At 46.7% G+C, this 22,913-nt stretch overlaps 1 protein-coding gene across 4 annotated transcripts in view; it reads left to right on the top strand.

Annotated features, from left to right (window-relative positions):
• The window catches only part of NCOA2 (nuclear receptor coactivator 2), a 329,643-nt gene that overhangs the window by 112,025 nt on the left and 194,705 nt on the right, over window positions 1–22,913 (top strand). Inside the window, exon 1 of one of the 4 annotated variants that reach the window (XM_040354386.1) lies at window positions 7,462–7,655. The exons of the other annotated variants lie outside the window; for them this stretch is intronic. The gene's annotated coding sequence lies outside the window, so the exon portion shown is untranslated. Of the gene's footprint in view, window positions 1–7,461; window positions 7,656–22,913 lie in introns of those variants that run through there. 4 annotated transcript variants of the gene reach the window in all.

The following is a 22,913-nucleotide window of genomic DNA, read 5'->3' as shown; positions in this document are numbered from 1 at the left end:
AATGGATTTGTTAAGGAAGTACCAGCAATGGATTTGTTGGAAGTACCAGCAATGGATTTGTTGGAAGTGCAAGCAATGGATTTGTTGGAAGTACCTGCAATGGATTTGTTGGAAGTACCAGCAATGGATTTGTTGGAAGTACCAGCAATGGTTTTGTTGGAAGTACCTGCAATGGATTTGTTGGAAGTACCTGCAATGGATTTGTTGGAAGTACCAGCAATGGTTTTGTTGGAAGTACCTGCAATGGATTTGTTGGAAGTACCTGCAATGGATTTGTTGGAAGTACCTGCAATGGATTTGTTGGAAGTACCAGCAATGGTTTTGTTGGAAGTACCAGCAATGGATTTGTTGGAAGTACCAGCAATGGATTTGTTGGAAGTACCAGCAATGGATTTGTTGGAAGTGCCAGCAATGGTTTTGTTGGAAGTACCAGCAATGGATTTGTTGGAAGTACCTGCAATGGATTTGTTGGAAGTACCAGCAATGGATTTGTTGGAAGTACCAGCAATGGATTTGTTGGAAGTACCAGCAATGGTTTTGTTGGAAGTACCTGCAATGGATTTGTTGGAAGTACCAGCAATGGATTTGTTGGAAGTGCCTGCAATGGATTTGTTGGAAGTGCCTGCAATGGATTTGTTGGAAGTGCAAGCAATGGATTTGTTGGAAGTGCCAGCAATGGATTTGTTGGAAGTACCTGCAATGGTTTTGTTGGAAGTACCTGCAATGGATTTGTTGGAAGTACCAGGAATGGATTTGTTGGAAGTGCCTGCAATGGATTTGTTGGAAGTACCAGCAATGGATTTGTTGGAAGTACCAGCAATGGTTTTGTTGGAAGTGCCTGCAATGGATTTGTTGGAAGTGCCAGCAATGGTTTTGTTGGAAGTGCCAGCAATGGATTTGTTGGAAGTACCAGCAATGGATTTGTTGGAAGTGCCAGCAATGGATTTGTTGGAAGTTCCTGCAATGGGATTTGTTGGAAGTGCCTGCAATGGGATTTGTTGGAAGTGCCTGCAATGGGATTTGTTGGAAGTGCCTGCAATGGATTTGTTGGAAGTACCAGCAATGGATTTGTTGGAAGTTCCTGCAATGGGATTTGTTGGAAGTGCCTGCAATGGGATTTGTTGGAAGTGCCTGCAATGGATTTGTTGGAAGTACCAGGAATGGATTTGTTGGAAGTACCAGCAATGGATTTGTTGGAAGTGCCTGCAATGGATTTGTTGGAAGTGCCTGCAATGGATTTGTTGGAAGTGCAAGCAATGGATTTGTTGGAAGTGCCAGCAATGGATTTGTTGGAAGTACCAGCAATGGTTTTGTTGGAAGTACCAGCAATGGATTTGTTGGAAGTACCAGCAATGGATTTGTTGGAAGTTCCTGCAATGGGATTTGTTGGAAGTGCCTGCAATGGTTTTGTTGGAAGTACCTGCAATGGGATTTGTTGGAAGTGCCTGCAATGGATTTGTTGGAAGTGCCTGCAATGGATTTGTTGGAAGTACCAGCAATGGATTTGTTGGAAGTACCAGCAATGGGATTTGTTGGAAGTACCAGCAATGGGATTTGTTGGAAGTACCAGCAATGGATTTGTTGGAAGTACCAGCAATGGATTTGTTGGAAGTTCCTGCAATGGGATTTGTTGGAAGTGCCTGCAATGGATTTGTTGGAAGTGCCAGCAATGGATTTGTTGGAAGTACCAGCAATGGATTTGTTGGAAGTACCAGCAATGGATTTGTTGGAAGTTCCTGCAATGGGATTTGTTGGAAGTGCCTGCAATGGGATTTGTTGGAAGTGCCTGCAATGGATTTGTTGGAAGTGCCTGCAATGGATTTGTTGGAAGTACCAGCAATGGATTTGTTGGAAGTACCAGCAATGGTTTTGTTGGAAGTACCAGCAATGGGTTTGTGAAGAAGAACTCTCCTGCATCATAGGCTGGGGTCTCCATATCACTAGATTGCCAACAAGGAGTCCCCGCACTTCTCCCTTTTTCTCCTGCAGTGTTTCTTTCCTGCAACTTTGATTCCCTCATAAACACAGGCGGTGTTGAAAGGGGAATCCCTCCCGCCGAGCCATTGTATTCTCCCAGCGGGGGCAGGGAAATCCATCCCTGCCAGAACACTGTGCTATCAGCTAAACTATCCTATCAGCTAGACTATTGATCAACTTGGTACATTCAGCCTTGCCCATACATGGTTCGAATCTTAGCCGATTCAGCAGGGACTGGACAAGATTCAAACCATTTATGGCTGACCTTGGTCCACCTTTTCATTTAATCTGAAAAGGTGAACTAACTCTTTAAAGCGGAGCTCCATCCAAAAGGGGACGTTCCACTTTAATTACACCCCTCCCCTGCCTTCCCTGATGCTTTTGACATGTGATTTTTTTTTTTTGGGGGTGGAATGAGTACCTAGTTTTGACAGATGCCTGTTCTCAGTTCTGCTTGGATCGCCTAGGCGATCCGAGTGGAAGTTCTCCTCTCTCCCTCCCTCCCTGCAGTCATCTGGGGCACGTCACAGGTCCCAGATGATTGCCGGACTATCCAGGTCAGTGTTTCTCAACTCCAGTCCTAAAGGCGCCCCAACTGGTCATGTTTTCAGGCTTTCCGTTATTTTGCACAAGTGATTTGATCAGTTTCACTGCCTTAGGAATTACCACAGCAGTTTCATCTGAGGGAAATCCTGAAAACATGACGCCTTGAGGACTGGAGTTGAGAAACACTGATCCAGGACACGCAGTGCGATTCGTGCATGCGCAGTGTGCACGCGACTGTCAAGCCGCAAGCTGTTGCACCTGGTTGCCCACAATTGAAATGTCAGCGTGAGGGAGAGAAGAGGGAGACAAGCGATGGCTCCGGTGAGCACATCGCTGGATTGTGGAACAGGTGAGTGTGTGTTTATTAAAAGTCTGCAGGGTGTAAGGAGGTTCTTCATATACCCTTCGGCACGGTGATATTTGCTGACTTGTTTCAGCCCAATCAGTATTTCATCTTTCATATGTATTTTAATGTTGCTCCATTATATATAAAACTTTTTTCTACTCCAATTTTGTATACTTGTATATTAATACTCATAGTGCCTCAAAAGTCCACTGCCGAAAATGACATGTCACATTAAAGAGCGGGGGGGGGGGGGCCTGCCAACAGAGACATGTGACATTAAAGTGTTGAGAAGCAGGGGGAAGGGGTGTTCTGCTGTCGGAAATGGGTATCTTACATTGAAGTGAGGAGCGGGGGGTGCTGACTTCTTACCTCTTCTCCCACCAGCCAGCGGGGTGAGGGGCCGAAAATGACTTCTCACCAGGCGGGGCCTCTAGTAATTTGGGGGGTCCTCCGCGGCTTTGCGGGGCCCTAAGCGGCTTGCATAGTGAGCCTATAGGGCGGATCGGCCCTGCCAAGTTGATTCTCTTGTGATTATCGCTAATGGCTGCTATAGCTGCTAGCGATAATCACTGTCTTCTCTTGGCAGGGTTGGCTTCCCCAGCCTGCCCATCTGCTGGGAGAGGACAATGGAGGAGGGATTCCTGCATCAATACTGTCTGTGTTTGATAGGGCAATCCAGCGATTTATTTTAATTTTTTTCCTGCAATCCATGGTTGCAGGAAAGAAAATTGGCTTTGTGTATGGCCGGCCTAAGGATGTCTCACCATTGGCAGAGTTCACACTGCCCAATTGGAACCATTGGCAGATACAAGGCTGATGTATATTGTCCCTCTAAGTCAGATAATAATAATAATGTCTCCCAGGTAATAGAACACAGGTGTCAAACACAAGGCCCGGGGGCCGAATCTGTCCCTCCAGGCCATTTGATGTGGCCCTCGCCAGACCCCTACTTTCTGCTTTCAAGCAATGCATCCAGCTTCTTCCCAGCAGCAGCACATGGAAAGGGGGGTACACTGCGATGTAGGGGAGAGTGGGAGACTCAACTTCTGATGGTGGGGGGGCTCTTGACATCTAATGTAAGGGGAGGGGATGCACTGGACATCTAATCTTGTAGATAAAACCGGCCCTTTTGAGGGCAATCATAATGCTAATGCGGCCCACAATGAAATTGTGTTTGACACCCCTGTAATATAAGCTCTCAATTTAGTTTGTGAAGGCTGGTTTAGTTCATGGGCCATTTATGTAGATTTAGGTTGACATTACAGCACAGTGACTTAGTTGGCATTTCTGCCTTGCTGCACTGGGATTTCAGTTTGAATCGCTTCCAGGAATAAACGTATCTACTGTACATGGAGCTTGCATGTTCTCCTTGTGCTTATGTGGGTTTCCTCCCACCCTCCAAAGACATACGGGTGGGTTACGTGGCTCATTTCGAAATTGGCACTAGTATGTATATGAGATGGGGACCTTAGATTGTGTTATCTGGTATTACTGTTGGAGTACCTGTCAGAGCAGAGTCTGTAGGGTGGGCATCTAGTGACAGGGCTTTCATGGCTTCTCACCGCACAAAAAGTGCCGAATCCATTTCGCTGTAAGGCTTCGTTCAGACCAGTGCATTGCAGGAACGCCACAAAAAGGCACAAAAACATATTGCCCCTTTTCAGATGGAGAGCTGTGCAATTAATTCCTAATCACCCCCCCCCCCCCCCCCCACACACACACACACACAAGTCATTCATTCATTCAAAACACATGGTATCACAGTACCATGATATTGAAAATAGTGCAACCACCTTTTTGGCGTGTTCCTGTACATAGGGCAGCCCAATAAAACAACGGTGCTGCCATAAACGTGCACCTCTTGGTGTGAACAGAGCCTAACGCCGGACATACATGGATCAAATTCCGAACAAATTTTCTTTAGAAAATCTTATCTTAGAATTTTCATTTGAATTTCGCACCATTAGTGCCCTCAGCAACGGCCAATTTTTGTGCAGCCATTGAATTTGAGTGATCAGGCATGTTAGAAACTTTGTGAAAAACAAACGATTTTCGAATCCACAATGGGAGAATCGTGTGAGAAATCTAATCGAAAAAGAAATTCGCATGAGCAAAAAAAATGAAAATTCCCGGCCACGAAAAAAAAATAAAAAAATTCAGTAGCAACATGAGGTCAAATGGAAGTCTTGGTTTCTCCAAATCAATGGTGGCGTCATCAGATCACAAAACTCACAACATTTCTCATCTTTTAAAGAGAACATTTTGTTAAGAATTTAATCCAGGGTGGAAATAAATAAATGATTTTTATTTATTTTCAAAAAATCTGTTTTTTTTTTTAAATAAAAATGTATTTTAATAAAATGCTTTTTATCTAAAGATAGTTTTCTATTAACCGCTTCAGCCCTGGAAGATTTTACTCCCTTCCTGACCAGAGTACTTTTTACAATTTGGCACTGCGTTGCTTTAACTGAAAATTGCGCGATTGTGCGATGTTGTACCCAAACAAAATTTGCGTCCTTTTTTCCACACAAATAGAGCTTTCTTTTGGTGGTATTTGATCACCTCTGCGTTTTTTTTTTGCGCTATAAACAAAAGAACAGTGACAATTTTGAAAAAAAACACTATCTTTTACTTTTTGCTATAATAAATATCCCAATTATTTTCCTCAGTTTAGGCCGATATATTCATCTACATATTTTTGTTAAAAAAAATCGCAATAAGCATATATAGGTTTGCGCAAAAGTTTTAGCGTCTACAAAATAGGGGATGTAATTATGGAATTTTTATTATTTTATTTTTTTACTAGTAATGCCGGTGATCTGCGATTTTTATCAGGACTGCGATATTATGGCGGACACATCAGACACTTTTGACACATTTTTGCAATCATTGACAATTTTACAGCGATTAGTGCTATAAAAATTGGTTTGATTACTGTAAAAATGGCACTGGCTGGGAAGGGGTTAACACTAGGGGGCGATCAAGGGGTTAATTGTGTTCCCTCTGCATATTCTAACTGAAAAGGGGGGGGGGGGGGGGCGACGACGACGACTTACTAGGGGAAATGACAGATCGCTGTTCATCCATTGTATGAACAGACGTTTAATAATTCCTCCCCTAAGAGAACCATAATCTGTGTGTTTACTTACATTTTGAAAAGAAAGCACAATATTTTGTACTTTTTTTTTTTTTTCTATAATAAATATTCCCAATTTTTTTTTAAAAAAGCTATTTTTTCTCAGTTTAGGCCGATATGAATTCTCCTACATATTTTTGGTAATAAAAATTGCAATAAGCGTTTATTTATTGGTTTGACTTTGCACAAAAGTTATAGCGTCTACAAAATAGTGGATAGTTTTATGGCATTTTTATTATTTTTTACTAGTAATGGCGGCGATCTGCGATTTTTATCGGGTCTGCGATATTATGGCGGACACATCGGACACTTTTTTGGGACCATTGGCATTTATACAGCGATCAGTGCTATAAAAATACATTGATTACTGTAAAAATGTTACTGGCAGGGAAGGGGTTAACACTAGGGTGCAATCAAGGGGTTAATTGTGTTCTCTAGTGTGTTTCTAACTGTGAGGGGGAGGGGACTGACCTAGAGGAAATTACAGGTGGTTCCTAGCTATTAGGAACTTACGATCTGTCTGTCCCCACAGAACAGGGACGTGTGTGTTTACACACACACACACGTCCCTGTTCTTCCTCTCGTGCCTGCGATTGCTCGCAGACAGCAGTCATCGCGACCCCCGGTCACGAGCATTGGCACCCCCACGATGCAGCGGGCGCACGTGTCTGCTATCCCGCTTAAAGGGACAGACGTACAGCTACAGCGGTTCGCGGGATCGTGCCGACCAACGCCGTATAGCGACAGCGGATGGTCGGCAAGTGGTTAAGCTTTGACAATAAAACCTGGAAGCTGATTGGTTTCTCTGCACAGCTGCACTAGATTTTGCACTCCCCGGTTTTAGTGGGCAGAGATTAGTATGGTGGACTCTGAATGTAACCTAATGGGTGTAATATTATTTGTGACATGCCCACTTGAATGATTAGAGGGTGGGGGCCTGGCATTACCAGCCCCCAGAGCTGACTGTTCCTGGGAGATTTTCTGCTGCCTCTGTATGGTGGGAGAACGGTGTCACATTCCATGAAGGTGCAGCACAATTGAAGTGCATATCATCAGAATAAATTAGACAGTCAGCCCACATGTTACAGAAGTGTGAGGCATAAAGTCATAGCACTGGGTGCTGCCTTTAACCTATTCCTGGCTGGCATGCAGGCAATGATTACATAAGGCAGCCGTGAGCTGGTGGCTCCCCATCCCCCCCTCCTCCCAGGCTCTGTACCCTGTAATGTGAATCTAGAGGCAGATGCAGGAGGTGGGGCCCATCTCTCCCAATCAGCTCAGTGACATTGGCACATTAGCTCACAGCTTAAAGCCACCCAGCGGAAGGAGTGTATCTTTTATTTTACGTGTAATTAATTAATCAGTGTCTGAAAGCACAAGAGATGGCAGAGTTAGGGAGAAAATAGGCAATGGGAGCTGCTGGGAGTCCTGAAAGAAGGATGTCCCCCCCCCACTTTGTGTCCTGATGGACCTGTAACCTGTGCATGTGGCTGCAATCAGCAGCGCTCTCTTCAAATCCTAGTCTAAGCTGCTTCCCCAGAATCTGCTCTGTAGCCCAATCTGTACCACTGCCGTTATCCTGCCGCTGAAGATGGATTCGTGTTCCCGGGGGATTAGACGCAGGCTTCTAGGCGGTTAAAGTTGGAAGAGGTATGTTGCTAGAGTAGTTTGCTTGTTGTTCATGTCCACTGGAGTGATTATTTATTCTAGCTATTCATATAGAATCAGCATTGTATGCAGTGCTTTATATACTGTACATTTACATCAGCCCCCCTGCCCTCAAGGAGCTTACAGTCTAAGGTCCCTAACTCTTATTCCTACATACACATACTAGGGCCAGTTAACCTATTAACATGTCTTTAGAGTTGAGGAAGAAACCGAAATACCCAGAGGTATGCACAGAAAGCACATACTCCATGCAAGTGGTGTCCTTGCTGGGTCCAGTTTGGACAGGAGCCAAGTAACCTACCAGCATGTTTTTAAGTGTGGGAGGAAACTGGAGTATCCAGAGGAAACCCATACAAGAACGGGGTGAACATGCAAACTCCATGCCGTAGTGTCCTGGTTGGGGCCAGTTTGGACAGGAGCCAGTAAACCTACCAACATGTATGTGGCTTGTGGGGGGAACTTTATGCAAGCACAGGGAGAGCATGCAAACTCCATGCCGGTAGTGTCCTGGTTAGGGCCAGTGGGACATTAGCCAGTAAACCTACCAACATGTATGTGGCTTGTGGGGGGAACTTTATGCAAACACAGGGAGAGAATGCAAACTCCATGCAGGTAGTGTCCTGGTTAGGGCCAGCGGGACATTAGCCAGTAAACCTATCAGCATGTCTTTGGAGGAACTCAATGCAAGCATAAGGAGAGCATGCAAACTCCATGCAGGTAGTGTCTGTTTGCTAGTGGCAGGTTTTAGGTAAACTACTCATTAAAGAGCTAAAACCCATGCTATTCAAGCAGCACACCCATAACTCATCATCTTATCCATTGACACCCATGGAGTTTGGGCTGGGAGATCTCTACCAGTCCTTGATTTGCTTCAAACATGCAATACCTTTTCTCTGTAGAAAAGGGAATGACGGGTGCCGCTAGCTCAGAGGTTTGGCCACACACTGTAAATCCTCTATAGGTAGTAACTGATGAAGGGAGTCACTGCTCCAGGTGAGTCTTGTGAGCAATTAAGGAACCTCTCAGGAAATCCAGGTGCTGGCAATGCACAGAGATGATGGACAGCCGCACTAAAAAAGAACTTCAGAAAGTTGTCATGACTAAGCACTGACATAGTGCGAAACATGTCGGCTGTCCCCCTCTGTGGCTGTGTTTTTGTTTTGTATGCCGACTTTTATTGAATAAAGACAACTTTTTGAAGTTCTTTTTGAGTGTGGCTGTTCATTATCTCTCAGGTAGTAACTGATGTTCCACAGATAAAAGCATTCATTATCCATTTTTAGGAAAGCCTTGTATTATCTCAAATGACATGAAAACCAGACGCTTTTCTTGTAACCAGTTAGCAGCCTGATCACTGGCCCTGCTCCCCTTTTTTTTTGGACTGGTTCTGACCTCCGATAAGGTGGTGATCAGAACTTGTCTGTTCGCTGGGATCTTTGTCAATTAATGTCGGGGTTAGATAGTTTTTTTGCTATGGGCCAAAGGGGAGGCTTAAAGTACATTTATAAGACGTGTAGTAAGTTCTGGCACTCCAGTGACTTGTGTGAGAATGGGTGAATGTCATCCCTGATTTCAGGGCGATATCTTCCTATCTTCAGGCAGCCTAAAGCTGACCATACCCTTTACAATTTTAATTGTACAATCTCCACCAGTAGGATTGGTCATGCGATTTTATGGTTTTAAAGTCGCATGACAAGTCACACCCTATTTGTCCCAAATTCGACTTGCACCGGTTTTGAAAAGGTTTCTGTTCTATTTTTGGCGATTTCATGTGCGTCTTGCATAAACCTCTGTACATGTAGGCTTCATGTACACTGAGCGTTGTTTAACCTCTCCTGAATGATTTAACTTGACAGCTAGAAACCGGCGTCTAAAAACTTCAGTTTAGCCGCGTTTGTGTCTAGAAGCGTTTGTAGCTTTTTTTTTTTTGTTAATAAAAAAACGCCTGTAAACGAAATGCGGGTTACCGCGTTTACAAGCTGTTACAGACATTTGACATTTCAAATGCCTCTGAACATCCGTCCTGAATGCATTTTTTTTGCTTTCCAAAAAAAGCTTCCAAACAACCCTGTGTACATGTACTGATAAGATAACATAGAGGAGAGTTCAGGGGCAGCTGAAAAAAACGCCCAACTGCTACTAAACGTCAGTTTGCCAGCAGCAGTGTACATGAATTTTTTTTATTTATTTTTTTCCTATTTCTTTTACTTTATTTTATTTTGACACTGTTTAAAAAGAAAAAAAAGAAAAACATTGTCACCTTTATTCCTATTACAAGGAATGTAAACATCCCTTGTAATAGAAAAAAGCATGACAGGATCTCTTAAATATGAGATCTGGGGTCAAAAAGACCTCAGATCTCATATTTGGACTAAAATGCCACAAACCAAAAAATAAAGATTGTCATTCTAAAATAAATAAAAATGTCCCTTTAAGAGCTATGGGCGGAAGAGACGTTTTGACATTGCTTCTGCCCTGCAGTGATATGGAGATGGGTGGGGGCCATCTTCCCCCTCACTCGTCTCCATACACAGCAATGGGATGGACGCGGTAGCCCCCTCTCCCGCCGCCGATAAAAGTGATCTTGCGGCAAATCTGCCACAGAGACCACTTTTATCTTGTAGTGGACTTCCCGCTGAAGAAGAGGATACCAGGGTTATGGTAGCTAGCTGCCACCATAACAACGGTATTCCTCCTCAAACCGCTGATGTATTCCTGCGGCGGGCTGTCCATAAGTGGTTGATGGAGATAATTTTTTGACTATTTGAAAAAAAAAAAACGCTTAACGCAAACGCAGCATGTGAACGCCGCAAAACTGTCATTTTTAAACGTCGGTTGCTATTTGTCAAGTTACATAGTTCAGGAGAGGTTTCAAAACGTCCCGTGTACATTAAGCCTTAAAGTTTATGCCGCTTCCATCTCTCTGCTTACTGCAGACTGTATGGAGAAAAGGAGAGGAGGTGTTCTTCAGTCCTAAAATGCTTTCTGTTGTACGGTGACAACACTGCTCCTACCAAGATACAGTACAGTGTTGTCACCCTAAGACAGGAATTGTTACTGGCCAGTTCACCAGGTGAAAATAAAGGAAAAAGAAAACCAATCCAGCCACCATGTCTAGGGTACACACGGTCGATCCAAACCGATGAGAATAGTCTGACCTCTTTAAGGTCTGTGCCAGCCCTCCCCACACAGGAGCTGAATTGTGCTTTAAAAGCTTCACTATGTCTGAAGCTTGCTAAAAGCTTTACAAATGCTTAACATGCCGTTCCCCAAAGTCGGGCTTTAAAGTGGAAGAAACCCCAAATATAACTATTCTCAGAATTGTTCCCTCTCCCCCTCCTCCTACTTATATTGCTTAAACTGTATAAATAAAGATGTGTACTTGCCTGTTTTCAATCTTCTTTGGACTGGTCATGTGATCTGCAGCTCTGTTTAAGGAAGCACTTGTCGGCGACTTTGAATTCCCATAGTCATGATCTCACCTATAGGCTCCCATGGCGTAGCCATTGTTGGCGCTCCCTCCTCTCCCCTGCAGCAGCTGCTCACTGACATAAGGGAGCCGGAGCTGTGGGATCACGTGACTGGACCGGATCAAATAAAAAATCGGTAATTGAGCACATCACCCCCCCCCCTTTTTTTTTATACAGGTAGGAGTGGGAACACTTCCAACAATGGGTACAGTTAGGGTGTTCTTCCTCTTTCAGGGATTATTCATACTTTTCTGCTCACATTGCAGTGCATCTTGACATTTTCTATGCATTGGCACACATTGGGGTTGATTTACTAAAGGCAAATATACTCTGCACTACAAATGCACTTGGAAGTGCGGTCGCTGTACATCTAAGGGGAATCGCTGCAGATTTTATTTTCCTTGCATGTCCCCCTCAGATCTACAGCGACTGCACTTGGAATAAATAACCCCCATTGTGTTCCTTTTTCCATTTCATTTCCTCTTCGTTCCGGCAGTGGGCACAGGGAGCCATCCCTTCCAGGAGGCCACAGTGATTACTGCTAAAGGCTATAGCCGCTGGCTATAATTGCATGCTGAACATGTGACCTGCTGGTTGACAATCAGCCGGCCCATCAATGGTATGAATCTTGGATAGTTCTTGCTAAAATGTCTGAGATTTGAACCCTCTATGGATGTTTTAACTGCTTTTGCATGTTGCCTATAATTGCTTTTAAACAGTATTTAAAGTTCTTAAATGGAGTCTTTCTGAGTGCAGGTTTGGCCCATGAAAGGAGGAGATTAAGCATTTGAGCAGCCGGTTAATTTGGGAGGAAAACAATAGTAATTGTCTGGGAAATATCCAGGCTGGGCTGATTACCTTATTCACTGTGATTTTGTGTCCTGGGATTGTCTGTCTGCATCAAAAAGTGCCTACAGAAGGTTGTCGTTGCCAAATTTAATTGTAATTTGTAATGCATCAACTTTCTCTTTTATCTGTAGGACCTTAGTGTCCCGATCAGTATAAGGTCCTGTGTGTGGTAACCTGCCAGCCCTGCCACACGCAATGGTTCTTTACATGACGTAAGGGCAGGAGAGAGACACTTGTGGTGTCCCAGGAGCCACATCACAGCGATGTTCTAGGACACGGGCTGCTGGAAAGGTAAGTATAGTGCTTCTTTTTCTTTATACAGCTACATCTTTTGGCAGTTTTGACCCTGCAGTGACCGGGTCACTTTAAGCCCTTGTGGACCAAGGTTTCCGTTTAGGTTGATTTTCCAAGATTGTGGATTAGCTTCTTCACTGAAAGAATCTGAAGTGGAGAAACTTCAAGGGGTTCACCCCAAAAAAAAAAATAATAATTTGTCTACCATGCCATCCAGCATACTAGCGTCAGCTACAGTATGCCTTTATTTTTTTTGCGCTGTACTCACAGTTTAATCCATTAGTTGCGTTTCAGACTCCCGCGGGGAGTAGGCGTTCCTATGAAGAGGGGAACATGATTGACGGCCGGCTATGGCGCATCACGCTTCCCGAAAATAGCCGAACTAGGACTTGGCTCTTCACGGCACCTGCGCAGTCAGCTCCTAGTCTGTGCGCAGGCGCCGTATAGCGCCGTGAAGAGCCGAGTCCTACTTCGGCTATTTTCGGGAAGCGTGACGTGCCATAGCCGGCGGTCAATCATGTTCCCCTCTTCATAGGAACACCTACTCCCCGCGGGGAGTCTGAAACGAAACTAATGGATTAAACTGTGAGTACAGCGCAAAAAATAAAAATAAAGGCATACTGTAGCTCAGTGTTCCCCAACCCCCGGTCCGCGGCCCACTACCGGGCCGCGGCACTTCTGCAGCCGGGCCGCGAGCAGGCGGCATGAGAGAGCCCCACATGCGGACCGCGGCACTCTGCCATTCGGACCGCAAGGAGACTTTTTTTCCTCCTGCATCGTTTATAGAGCCGACAGCGGGAGGCGGAACAATTCTGGGTGGAGGGCGGAGCTGCCCGAGGTTATCAAACAGGCGATTGGCTGCTAGGACTGTCCTTCATTCTAGCAGCCAATCACCTGTTTGTTACCTCGGCCCTCCATCCAGAACTGTCCCGCCTCCCTCCCTGCAACTTTTCTCCTCATGCTGTGCCTCCCTCCGATCTGTCCCTAAGTGTGGGGGATGGAACCGAGGACTGTAAAGTGTGGGGGATGGAACCGAGGACTGTAAAGTGTGGGGGACGGAACCGAGGACTGTAATGTGTGGGGGACGGAACCGAGGACTGTAATGTGTGGGGGACGGAACCGAGGACTGTAATGTGTGGGGGGCGGAACCGAGGACTGTAATGTGTGGGGGGGGAGGCTGAGGACTGTAATGTGTGGGGGACGGAACCGAGGACTGTAATGTGTGGGGGACGGAACCGAGGACTGTAATGTGTGGGGGACGGAACCGAGGACTGTAATGTGTGGGGGGTGGAACCGAGGACTGTAATGTGTGGGGGGCGGAACCGAGGACTGTAATGTGTGGGGGGCGGAACCGAGGACTGTAATGTGTGGGGGGCGGAACCGAGGACTGTAATGTGTGGGGGGCGGAACCGAGGACTGTAATGTGTGGGGGGCGGAACCGAGGACTGTAATGTGTGGGGGGCGGAACCGAGGACTGTAATGTGTGGGGGGCGGAACCGAGGACTGTAATGTGTGGGGGGGAGGCTGAGGACTGTAATGTGTGGGGGACGGAAACGAGGACTGTAATGTGTGGGGGGCGGAACCGAGGACTGTAATGTGGGGGGGGCGGAACCGAGGACTGTAATGTGTGGGGGGCGGAACCGAGGACTGTAATGTGTGGGGGGGAGGCTGAGGACTGTAATGTGTGGGGGACGGAACCGAGGACTGTAATGTGTGGGGGACGGAACCGAGGACTGTAATGTGTGGGGGACGGAACCGAGGACTGTAATGTGTGGGGGATGGAACCGAGGACTGTAATGTGTGGGGGGCGGAACTGAGGACTGTAATGTGTGGGGGGCGGAACCGAGGACTGTAATGTGTGGGGGGCGGAACCGAGGACTGTAATGTGTGGGGGGCGGAACCGAGGACTGTAATGTGTGGGGGGCGGAACCGAGGACTGTAATGTGTGGGGGGCGGAACCGAGGACTGTAATGTGTGGGGGGCGGAACCGAGGACTGTAATGTGTGGGGGGCGGAACCGAGGACTGTAATGTGTGGGGGGCGGAACCGAGGACTGTAATGTGTGGGGGGCGGAACCGAGGACTGTAATGTGTGGGGGGCGGAACCGAGGACTGTAATGTGTGGGGGACGGAACCGAGGACTGTAATGTGTGGGGGACGGAACCGAGGACTGTAATGTGTGGGGGACGGAACCGAGGACTGTAATGTGTGGGGGGCGGAACCGAGGACTGTAATGTGTGGGGGGCGGAACCGAGGACTGTAATGTGTGGGGGGGGAGGCTGAGGACTGTAATGTGTGGGGGGGAGGCTGAGGACTGTAATGTGTGGGGGACGGAAACGAGGACTGTAATGTGTGGGGGGGAGGCTGAGGACTGTAATGTGTGGGGGGCGGAACCGAGGACTGTAATGTGTGGGGGGCGGAACCGAGGACTGTAATGTGTGGGGGGCGGAACCGAGGACTGTAATGTGTGGGGGGCGGAACCGAGGACTGTAATGTGTGGGGGGCGGAACCGAGGACTGTAATGTGTGGGGGGCGGAACCGAGGACTGTAATGTGTGGGGGGCGGAACCGAGGACTGTAATGTGTGGGGGGCGGAACCGAGGACTGTAATGTGTGGGGGGCGGAACCGAGGACTGTAATGTGTGGGGGGCGGAACCGAGGACTGTAATGTGTGGGGGACGGAACTGAGGACTGTAATGTGTGGGGGGGGAAGGCTGAGGACTGTAATGTGTGGGGGGGGGGGGGAGGCTGAGGACTGTAATGTGTGGGGGGGGGGGAGGCTGAGGACTGTAATGTGTGGGGGGGACTGAGGACTGTAATGTGTGGGGGGGGACTGAGGACTGTAATGTGTGGGGGGGACTGAGGACTGTAATGTGGGGTTATGATATAAATAGGGGCAGATGACAGTACTGCGGGAGCCCAGAGTATGACAACACTACCAGTGACAGGGTGAGTGTGAGCAGGGCCTAGTCGGGGCACTAGCTTCATCTGTTGGGGCCTTACCACATCTGGTGGCAGGCAGCATGGCAAGTGACAATCCGCATCTGGTGGCAGGCAGCATGGCAAGTGACAATCCGCATCTGGTGGCAGGCAGCGTGGCAAGTGACAATCCGCATCTGGTGGCAGGCAGCGTGGCAAGTGACAATCCGCATCTGGTGGCAGGCAGCGTGGCAAGTGACAATCCGCATCTGGTGGCAGGCAGCATGGTAAGTGACAATCCGCATCTGGTGGCAGGCAGCGTGGCAAGTGACAATCTGCATCTGGTGGCAGGCAGCATGGCAAGTGACAATCCGCATCTGGTGGCAGGCAGCGTGGCAAGTGACAATCCGCATCTGGTGGCAGGCAGCGTGGCAAGTGACATTCCGCATCTGGTGGCAGGCAGCATGGTAAGTGACAATCCGCATCTGGTGGCAGGCAGCGTGGCAAGTGACAATCTGCATCTGGTGGCAGGCAGCATGGCAAGTGACAATCCGCATCTGGTGGCAGGCAGCATGGCAAGTGACAATCCGCATCTGGTGGCAGGCAGCATGGCAAGTGACAATCCGCATCTGGTGGCAGGCAGCATGGCAAGTGACAATCCGCATCTGGTGGCAGGCAGCATGGCAAGTGACAATCCGCATCTGGTGGCAGGCAGCATGGCAAGTGACAATCCGCATCTGGTGGCAGGCAGCATGGCAAGTGACAATCCGCATCTGGTGGCAGGCAGTGTGGCAAGTGACAATCCGCATCTGGTGGCAGGCAGCATGGCAAGTGACAATCCGCATCTGGTGGCAGGCAGCGTGGCAAGTGACATTCCGCATCTGGTGGCAGGCAGCATGGTAAGTGACAATCCGCATCTGGTGGCAGGCAGCGTGGCAAGTGACAATCTGCATCTGGTGGCAGGCAGCATGGCAAGTGACAATCCGCATCTGGTGGCAGGCAGCATGGCAAGTGACAATCCGCATCTGGTGGCAGGCAGCATGGCAAGTGACAATCCGCATCTGGTGGCAGGCAGCATGGCAAGTGACAATCCGCATCTGGTGGCAGGCAGCATGGCAAGTGACAATCCGCATCTGGTGGCAGGCAGCATGGCAAGTGACAATCCGCATCTGGTGGCAGGCAGCATGGCAAGTGACAATCCGCATCTGGTGGCAGGCAGTGTGGCAAGTGACACACTCAAAGCTCCCACTGATTCTGCATTATGGTGGGTTTAACTTTATTTTTTACTACAATGTAATAAATAGAAATAATGCACTGACAAATTGCCCACGAAAAATCGCTTACCCCCCGCATGCCATCCCCAACCTCCCCCCAACCCGGGCCTTGGAAAATTTTCTTCCATGCAGCCGGTCCCCGGTGCCAAAAATGTTGGGGACCACTGCTGTAGCTGACGCTAGTATGCTGGATGGCATGGTAGAAAGTTGTTTTTTTAGGGTGAACCTCCGCTTTAAGCACAACTTTTTGTGTGTGAACAACCACAGCCCACCGCCAGATTCTGTACAAAGCACTGCCACGGGGTGGATTTGATTTAAATCAAGTCAATTTAAGCCCACGATCACATCGGGGCGATTTGGCATGCAATTTGACATGTCAAATCGGTGGCCATTTCTGGCAATAGCATCGTCCGAATCTGTGCTGCACCGATTCCCAAAAGTAGTTCCTGCACTTCTGTCGGCGACTTCGGGGCAATTTAAATAGACATCTGTGCAGGAACCCGTACAAATGTCTCTGAAATCACTCTTGAAGTTGAATTGACATGTGGGTATGAACCAGTCTTTACTGGGCAAATATGGGTGAAAATGTTACATACTGTATTTATTGGCGTATAACACTCACTTTTTTTACCCTAAAAATAGAGGGTAAACTCTGCCTGCGTGTTATACACAGGGGGCTGTGGAACGTTTTTTTTCCTGAAACTTCCTTTTTAAAGTTAGGGTGCGTGTTATACGCCGATAAATACGGTAGTTACTGAGGTTGAAAAAAGACACCAGTCCATCCAGTAAATGTAAATGCAATGTTATTGGTGGTCCATACGCAGGCCCATCACCAAACTGGAAAATGACAGGGTCTGCTGGTGTATAAGCACCAAGTGTTTGCAATAGATTGCTCAGTGATAGATTGCAATAGATTGCTCAATAAGGCCCCTTTCACACTGAGGAGTTTTTCAGGCGGTGCAGCACTAATAATAGCGCCTAAATACTGCCATAAAAACTCATGCCCAGCCTTCTCAATGTGGAAGCCCGAGGGCTTTCACACTGAGGCGATGCGCTGGCGGGAGAGAAAAAAATCTCCTGCAAGCAGCATCTTTGGAGCGGTGAGAGGAGCGGTATGTGTACCGCTCCTTTCCATTTAAAACAATGGAAAACCGCGGTAATACCGCCCGCAATGCGCCTCTGTAGGGTATTAACCCTTTATCGGCTGCTAGCGGTGGTTAATACCGCATCGCTAACGGCCGAATCCCGCGGAAATTCCGACGGTACAGCGCCGCTATTTTTATATACCGCCACCGCGCCTCCCGCCCCAGTGTGAAAGGGGCCTAAGTCTCCCCATTATATGGTCGGCTCCTTCACTGTGTGTCCCATGTCTGTATTCTATACATTATCTTCTAACCTGAATGTAGCCATCCAGACAAAGAACGTCCCCTTCCCATACTTGCATCATATGCAGATAGCGAATGAATGTTGAGCTTTTATTTGATTGGCCGTCACGCTCCAGACAAGCGGTTTGTGTTCTATTTCTGTGCACTAGCCAGCTGAATATATTTATTTTCATCTGTTTGAATAAAGAAGATGGTAGGCATTTCATCTCTGGGGAAGTCAATTTTCCCTCCTGCAGATTAGATCTGTCTGTTATTTCTACACAATAGTCAAATGTTTGACAAGAGCAGGAGAGCAGCACACTAAATGCTGTACGGTGGGAAAAGCTGCAAAATTGCTGACTTTTCAAAGAAACAACTGTCAGAGCCGACGTTTGACAGCATTTAAGGCGCTATTAAACCCCAAACCAACAATGGGCCAATCAATCATTAGATGTGGTGGCTGCATTTTTTTTCTTAGTCTTTTCCCCCTCTATTTTCACCTGGTGATCTGGCCAGTAAAACACCTCCTGTATTTTGTGAGACACCACTCTGGAGGAATGAGCTCAGGGGGCACAGCATATTTTATTTACACTATTAAATTAAAGCCAAACTCCAGCTCACACTTTATAATTAGTTACAGGCAGTAAACTTTTTTTGTTTCTTCCCTTTTCGAGATAAAGGATTTGCATGCATAAAATAGAAACTGATCATTTTAATCACCCCTGCGTGTTAAGTGGTTTGTCTAATTTATGTAAACTGATACATTCTGCTGGAGATCTTGTACTTTTGAAAAACACACTTGCTGACTGGTTCACCAGATGAACTTGGATGTGATGACAGCATTTGTTTCCTTTTTTTTAGACTTACTTTCTTCTAAGAAATGGTGAGCTGCAATATAGTAAATGTTTGCTTTTGGGTTTAATACTGCTTTTTGAAGGGTTGATTCACCCAAAAGTGTTACTTTTGTTATAGGCTCGGTCTGTTGTGGTGAATAACCTTCTGGACTCCTAGTTTCCAACTACCTTTGAGTTTATTTTATGTTTACGTTTTTCCCAAGTCTTCAGGCCAGTCACATGGCAGGTAGGGTCCTCTTTCGATCTTTTTTTTGGTTGTGAGTGGTCCTGAGCAATCCAGAAAGCGGTGATGGTGTTAGTGATTCGTGGCATTGTGAGTGCAGGATGCTGCATTATTCTCCTTCATGGGGGGGGTCCGTGACATTCTGCACTTACAGTATGTCCTCTCTCTTCCCAGTTGAATGGCTCTGCATGTCTACTAATGATGAAGTATTGCAGGAGACATCATCAGAAAGGAGGTGGGTATTGCAACCAGGGCTGTTTTTTTTGTTTTTTTGTTAAATAAAAAAAATCTAGGGTTGGGTTTTAAGTAGCAGTATGCCACTGTTTCCCTTCTGTATCATAATTTATAAATAAGAAAGTTATTGAGGTTGCAAAATTTTAGAGGTTGAACTTTGTCTAGACTCTCTGAGCAACAATACCATTTCAGTCGTTAAATTGACTGTAGACACTAAAAGGAGGATAGATGTGGAGAGAGACTGGGATCTGGTCTTTTTTCCTTCCAAAGAAATAACAGCTAACAGCTTGACGTGTAGTAGGGCCTTGCAGACCACATACAGCTACCAACATTAGTGCTTTCCCCATAGATGCTTACAGCGGAATGTCTATACTACTGTCATGGGGCCAGTAGAAAAAAAAGGAAAAGACGGAAGTGCCTCCAAGACCCCTTCCACACTGGAGCAGCTCGCAGGCGCTATTGCGTGAAAAAATGGCGCCTGCAAACTGACCCTAAACAGCGGCTGCTGTTTCTCCAGTGTGAAAGCCCAAGGGCTTTCACACTGGAGCGGTGTGCTAGCAGGACTGCTCCAAAAGTCCTGCTAGCAGCATCTTTGGAGCGGTGTGTTTACCGCTCCTCCACCGCTCCTTCTCTTTGAAAGCAATGGGAAACTGCGGCTATACCGCCCGCAATGCCCCTCTACAGAGACGCATTGCCTGCGGTATTAACCCTTTTCCGGCAGCTGGCGGGGGTTAAAACCGCACTGCTAGCGGCCGAATACCGCCGCAATTCCGACGGTATTGCGCCGCTATACCGCCACCGCACCTCCCGCCCCAGTGTGAAAAGGGCCTACCGTAAGTGTAGACGTTGGCTCAATAAACAAATGACTGTAGAAGCCTGTTATCTACCAGTATAGTTTGAAGTTGTAGGGAAAAAAGGGAGAACGTACAAACTCAATGCAGTCTGTGCTTGGTAAGGATTCCACCTGGTCTGCAGTGCTGCAAGGCAGAAAGGTGCTAATACCGGCAAATGCACAACTGAGCCATCATTATATAAAGTGGATGACTAAAGTATTGACTCGCTTACCTACTTATACATATGGTTATTAAACAATTGTGTCTGTTTTTATAAAGTAGTATGTATGCCTTGATCCATTCAGTCATATCCGTCTCTTGGAGATTCTCTGGACACCATGTCAGCTTCTAAACCCTTCCAAGGAATTTTCTTGCCATATTTTTTAGGTAGGTTGCCAGGTTTTTCCCTAACCCTCCCCAATTGCTCGGGGCAGGTATGTAGATTGTGCCATTTTGTACACACATATACTGTTGCCAGTAAAAACGGGGTTCCAACCACAATTAGCATTTTTTAAATGTATGTCCTTTCATCATGTGTTTTTATAATATAAATCTGGTCACTATTTTACAATCCGCCGCCGCTCCGCATAGTTAATAAAAAAAGATAGTTTATAAAACTATGTCCACACTGTTGTCATTTTGCTTGTGGGCATTGTGAAGCCCACAAGCACTTATTTCCTGGAAGTCTTGGATTGGGGGTGATAATTGGGTAGCGCACTGCATCCTGGGAAATAATGACACACATTTTCCAGGAGCATTAGAGGGAGATGATGTCAGAATCCTATGTGATCCCAAAGGCAGATTTCATGGGACTGCATAGCAACAGGCATTTCCAGATGAGTAAAAATATATATATTTTTTTCTTTTTTAGGTCTAATGAGCACAATAATGAAAAAAAAAATTTGGGATGGAAACTCCACTTTAAGACCGGAGCCAATTAACCTACCAGAATGTCTTTGAAGTGTGTGTATGAGGGGGACTGGAGTACCAACAGGAAACCCATGCAAACGGGGGGGAGGGGGGGGGGGGTACATGCAAACTTCATGCAGGTAGTGTCCTATCTGATTTTCCAGACAAGGGTCCCAGTGTTTTCTAAAGCATAACTGCTAACCCACAAGCCACTGTGCTTCCCAAACGCCTAAAATTCCCTTTTCAGACACTGGCTTGCTTTTTCCAGTTCTGGATAACATGCATCCATTATACATGATCCCTGATAAAACCAGCGTTCCTGGTGAAACATGTCAGATTTGGCATCACGACAGAGCTTGCACATACACAGTTGAATGTTTGAAGCTGGTAGTGAATATCTCAGCTAAGAATCAAGCGGATGGTGGCCCAGAGGACCTGACACTTATACAGTGCTTACAGCAAGCTGTCCACCGGAGCCCTACGGACCCCGCTTAAATAAACGGAGCTTACAGGACGTCACTCGCAGCCCCCCCCGGACCGGAGATAGAGAACACAGGACTGTATCGCTCCACAAATGGTCGGTGAGCGGACCATAGGTCCTATAAACTGCCTCCTTTTATTTCACTTTGCTTCATGCCGCATATTATTTCACTATTCACTATTTACCAGCTTTACAAACCATTAGATGACAGCAATACATGCTATTCCATATTGGTATATTCCATATATCTGACTTAATCACCTCTAAGGCCCCGTACACACCAGAGGATATCCGCTGGAAACGGTCCGCCGGACTGTTCCCAGCGGATAAATCCTCTGGCAGATTTGGATCTGATGGCTGTACTCAACATCAGATCGAAATCCCCGTGGAATACATCCGCGGTGACATGTCGAACCGTCGCCGCAACAATGACGCGGCGACGTGCGCGACGCTGGAAGGTAATTACTTCAACGCATGCGTCGAATCATTACGATGCATGCGATGGAGGGGAGCGGACGGACTGATCCGGTGAGTCTGTACAGACGACCGGATCAGTCCACTGGACTGGATACCAGCGGATAAATTTCTTAGCATGCTAAAATTTTTATCCGCTGGAAATCCGTCGGCTGGAGAAATCTCCGCCGAAAAATGTCCGCTAGGCCGTACACACGACCGGATTTGTCTGCTGGAACTGATCCGCGCGGATAGATCCGGTCGTGTGTACGGGGCCTAACAGGGGTTTTCCTTTGGAGACCAGAGGAGGTTTCCAATCAAATCTATTCTGATAGGATGGACTTTTGTTTTGGTTTGCTATGTATGGTTTATGATATTGAGATCAGGTTCTGATCTATTGATATTGCCTACGTCTATTAACATTAGCCCTGTTACAAGTGGTGTGTATGCATGATCAGAGCGTGATGCAGCTGCTCTCAACAGACAACGTTGTCTAATTTTAACATTATCCTGTGGTGGGTACCTGGGCTTGGCCGCCTTATTTGTATTAAATAATTTTTCTAATAAAATGTATCCCATATTAAGCAGCATGGTCCACCTGTGTCTCTTCACAGTGGGAATCCTTCCCCTGTAATGCCCTGTACACACGATCGGTTCATCCGATGAAAACGTTCTGATGGATTTTTTCATCAGATATCCAATGAAGCTGACTTTCACCAGTCTTGCCTACACACCATCAGTTAAAAAAACGATTGTGTCCGAACGTGGTGACGTAAAACACAACGACGTGCTGAGCAAAATGAAGTTCAATGCTTCCAAGCATGCGTCAACTTGATTCTGAGCATGCGTGGATTTTTAACCGATGGACGTATACACAGACGATCGTTTTTTTCTATTTTTTTTTAACCATCAGATCATTTTAAAACAAGTTCCTAGTTTTTTCACCGATGGATAAAAAAACGATGGGGCCCACATGCGATCGGTTCGTCTGATGAAAACGGTCCATCAGATCGTGTGTACGCAGCATTACTCTTTTTCCATTATACATGATGCCTTTAGAACCAACAGGCCAGCACCTACTTTGTC

The sequence above is a fragment of the Rana temporaria genome, chromosome 5 (genome assembly GCF_905171775.1).
Source record: "Rana temporaria chromosome 5, aRanTem1.1, whole genome shotgun sequence".
In the NCBI taxonomy this organism is placed as follows: domain Eukaryota; kingdom Metazoa; phylum Chordata; class Amphibia; order Anura; family Ranidae; genus Rana; species Rana temporaria.
This window is presented reverse-complemented; position numbering and strand designations above follow the sequence as displayed.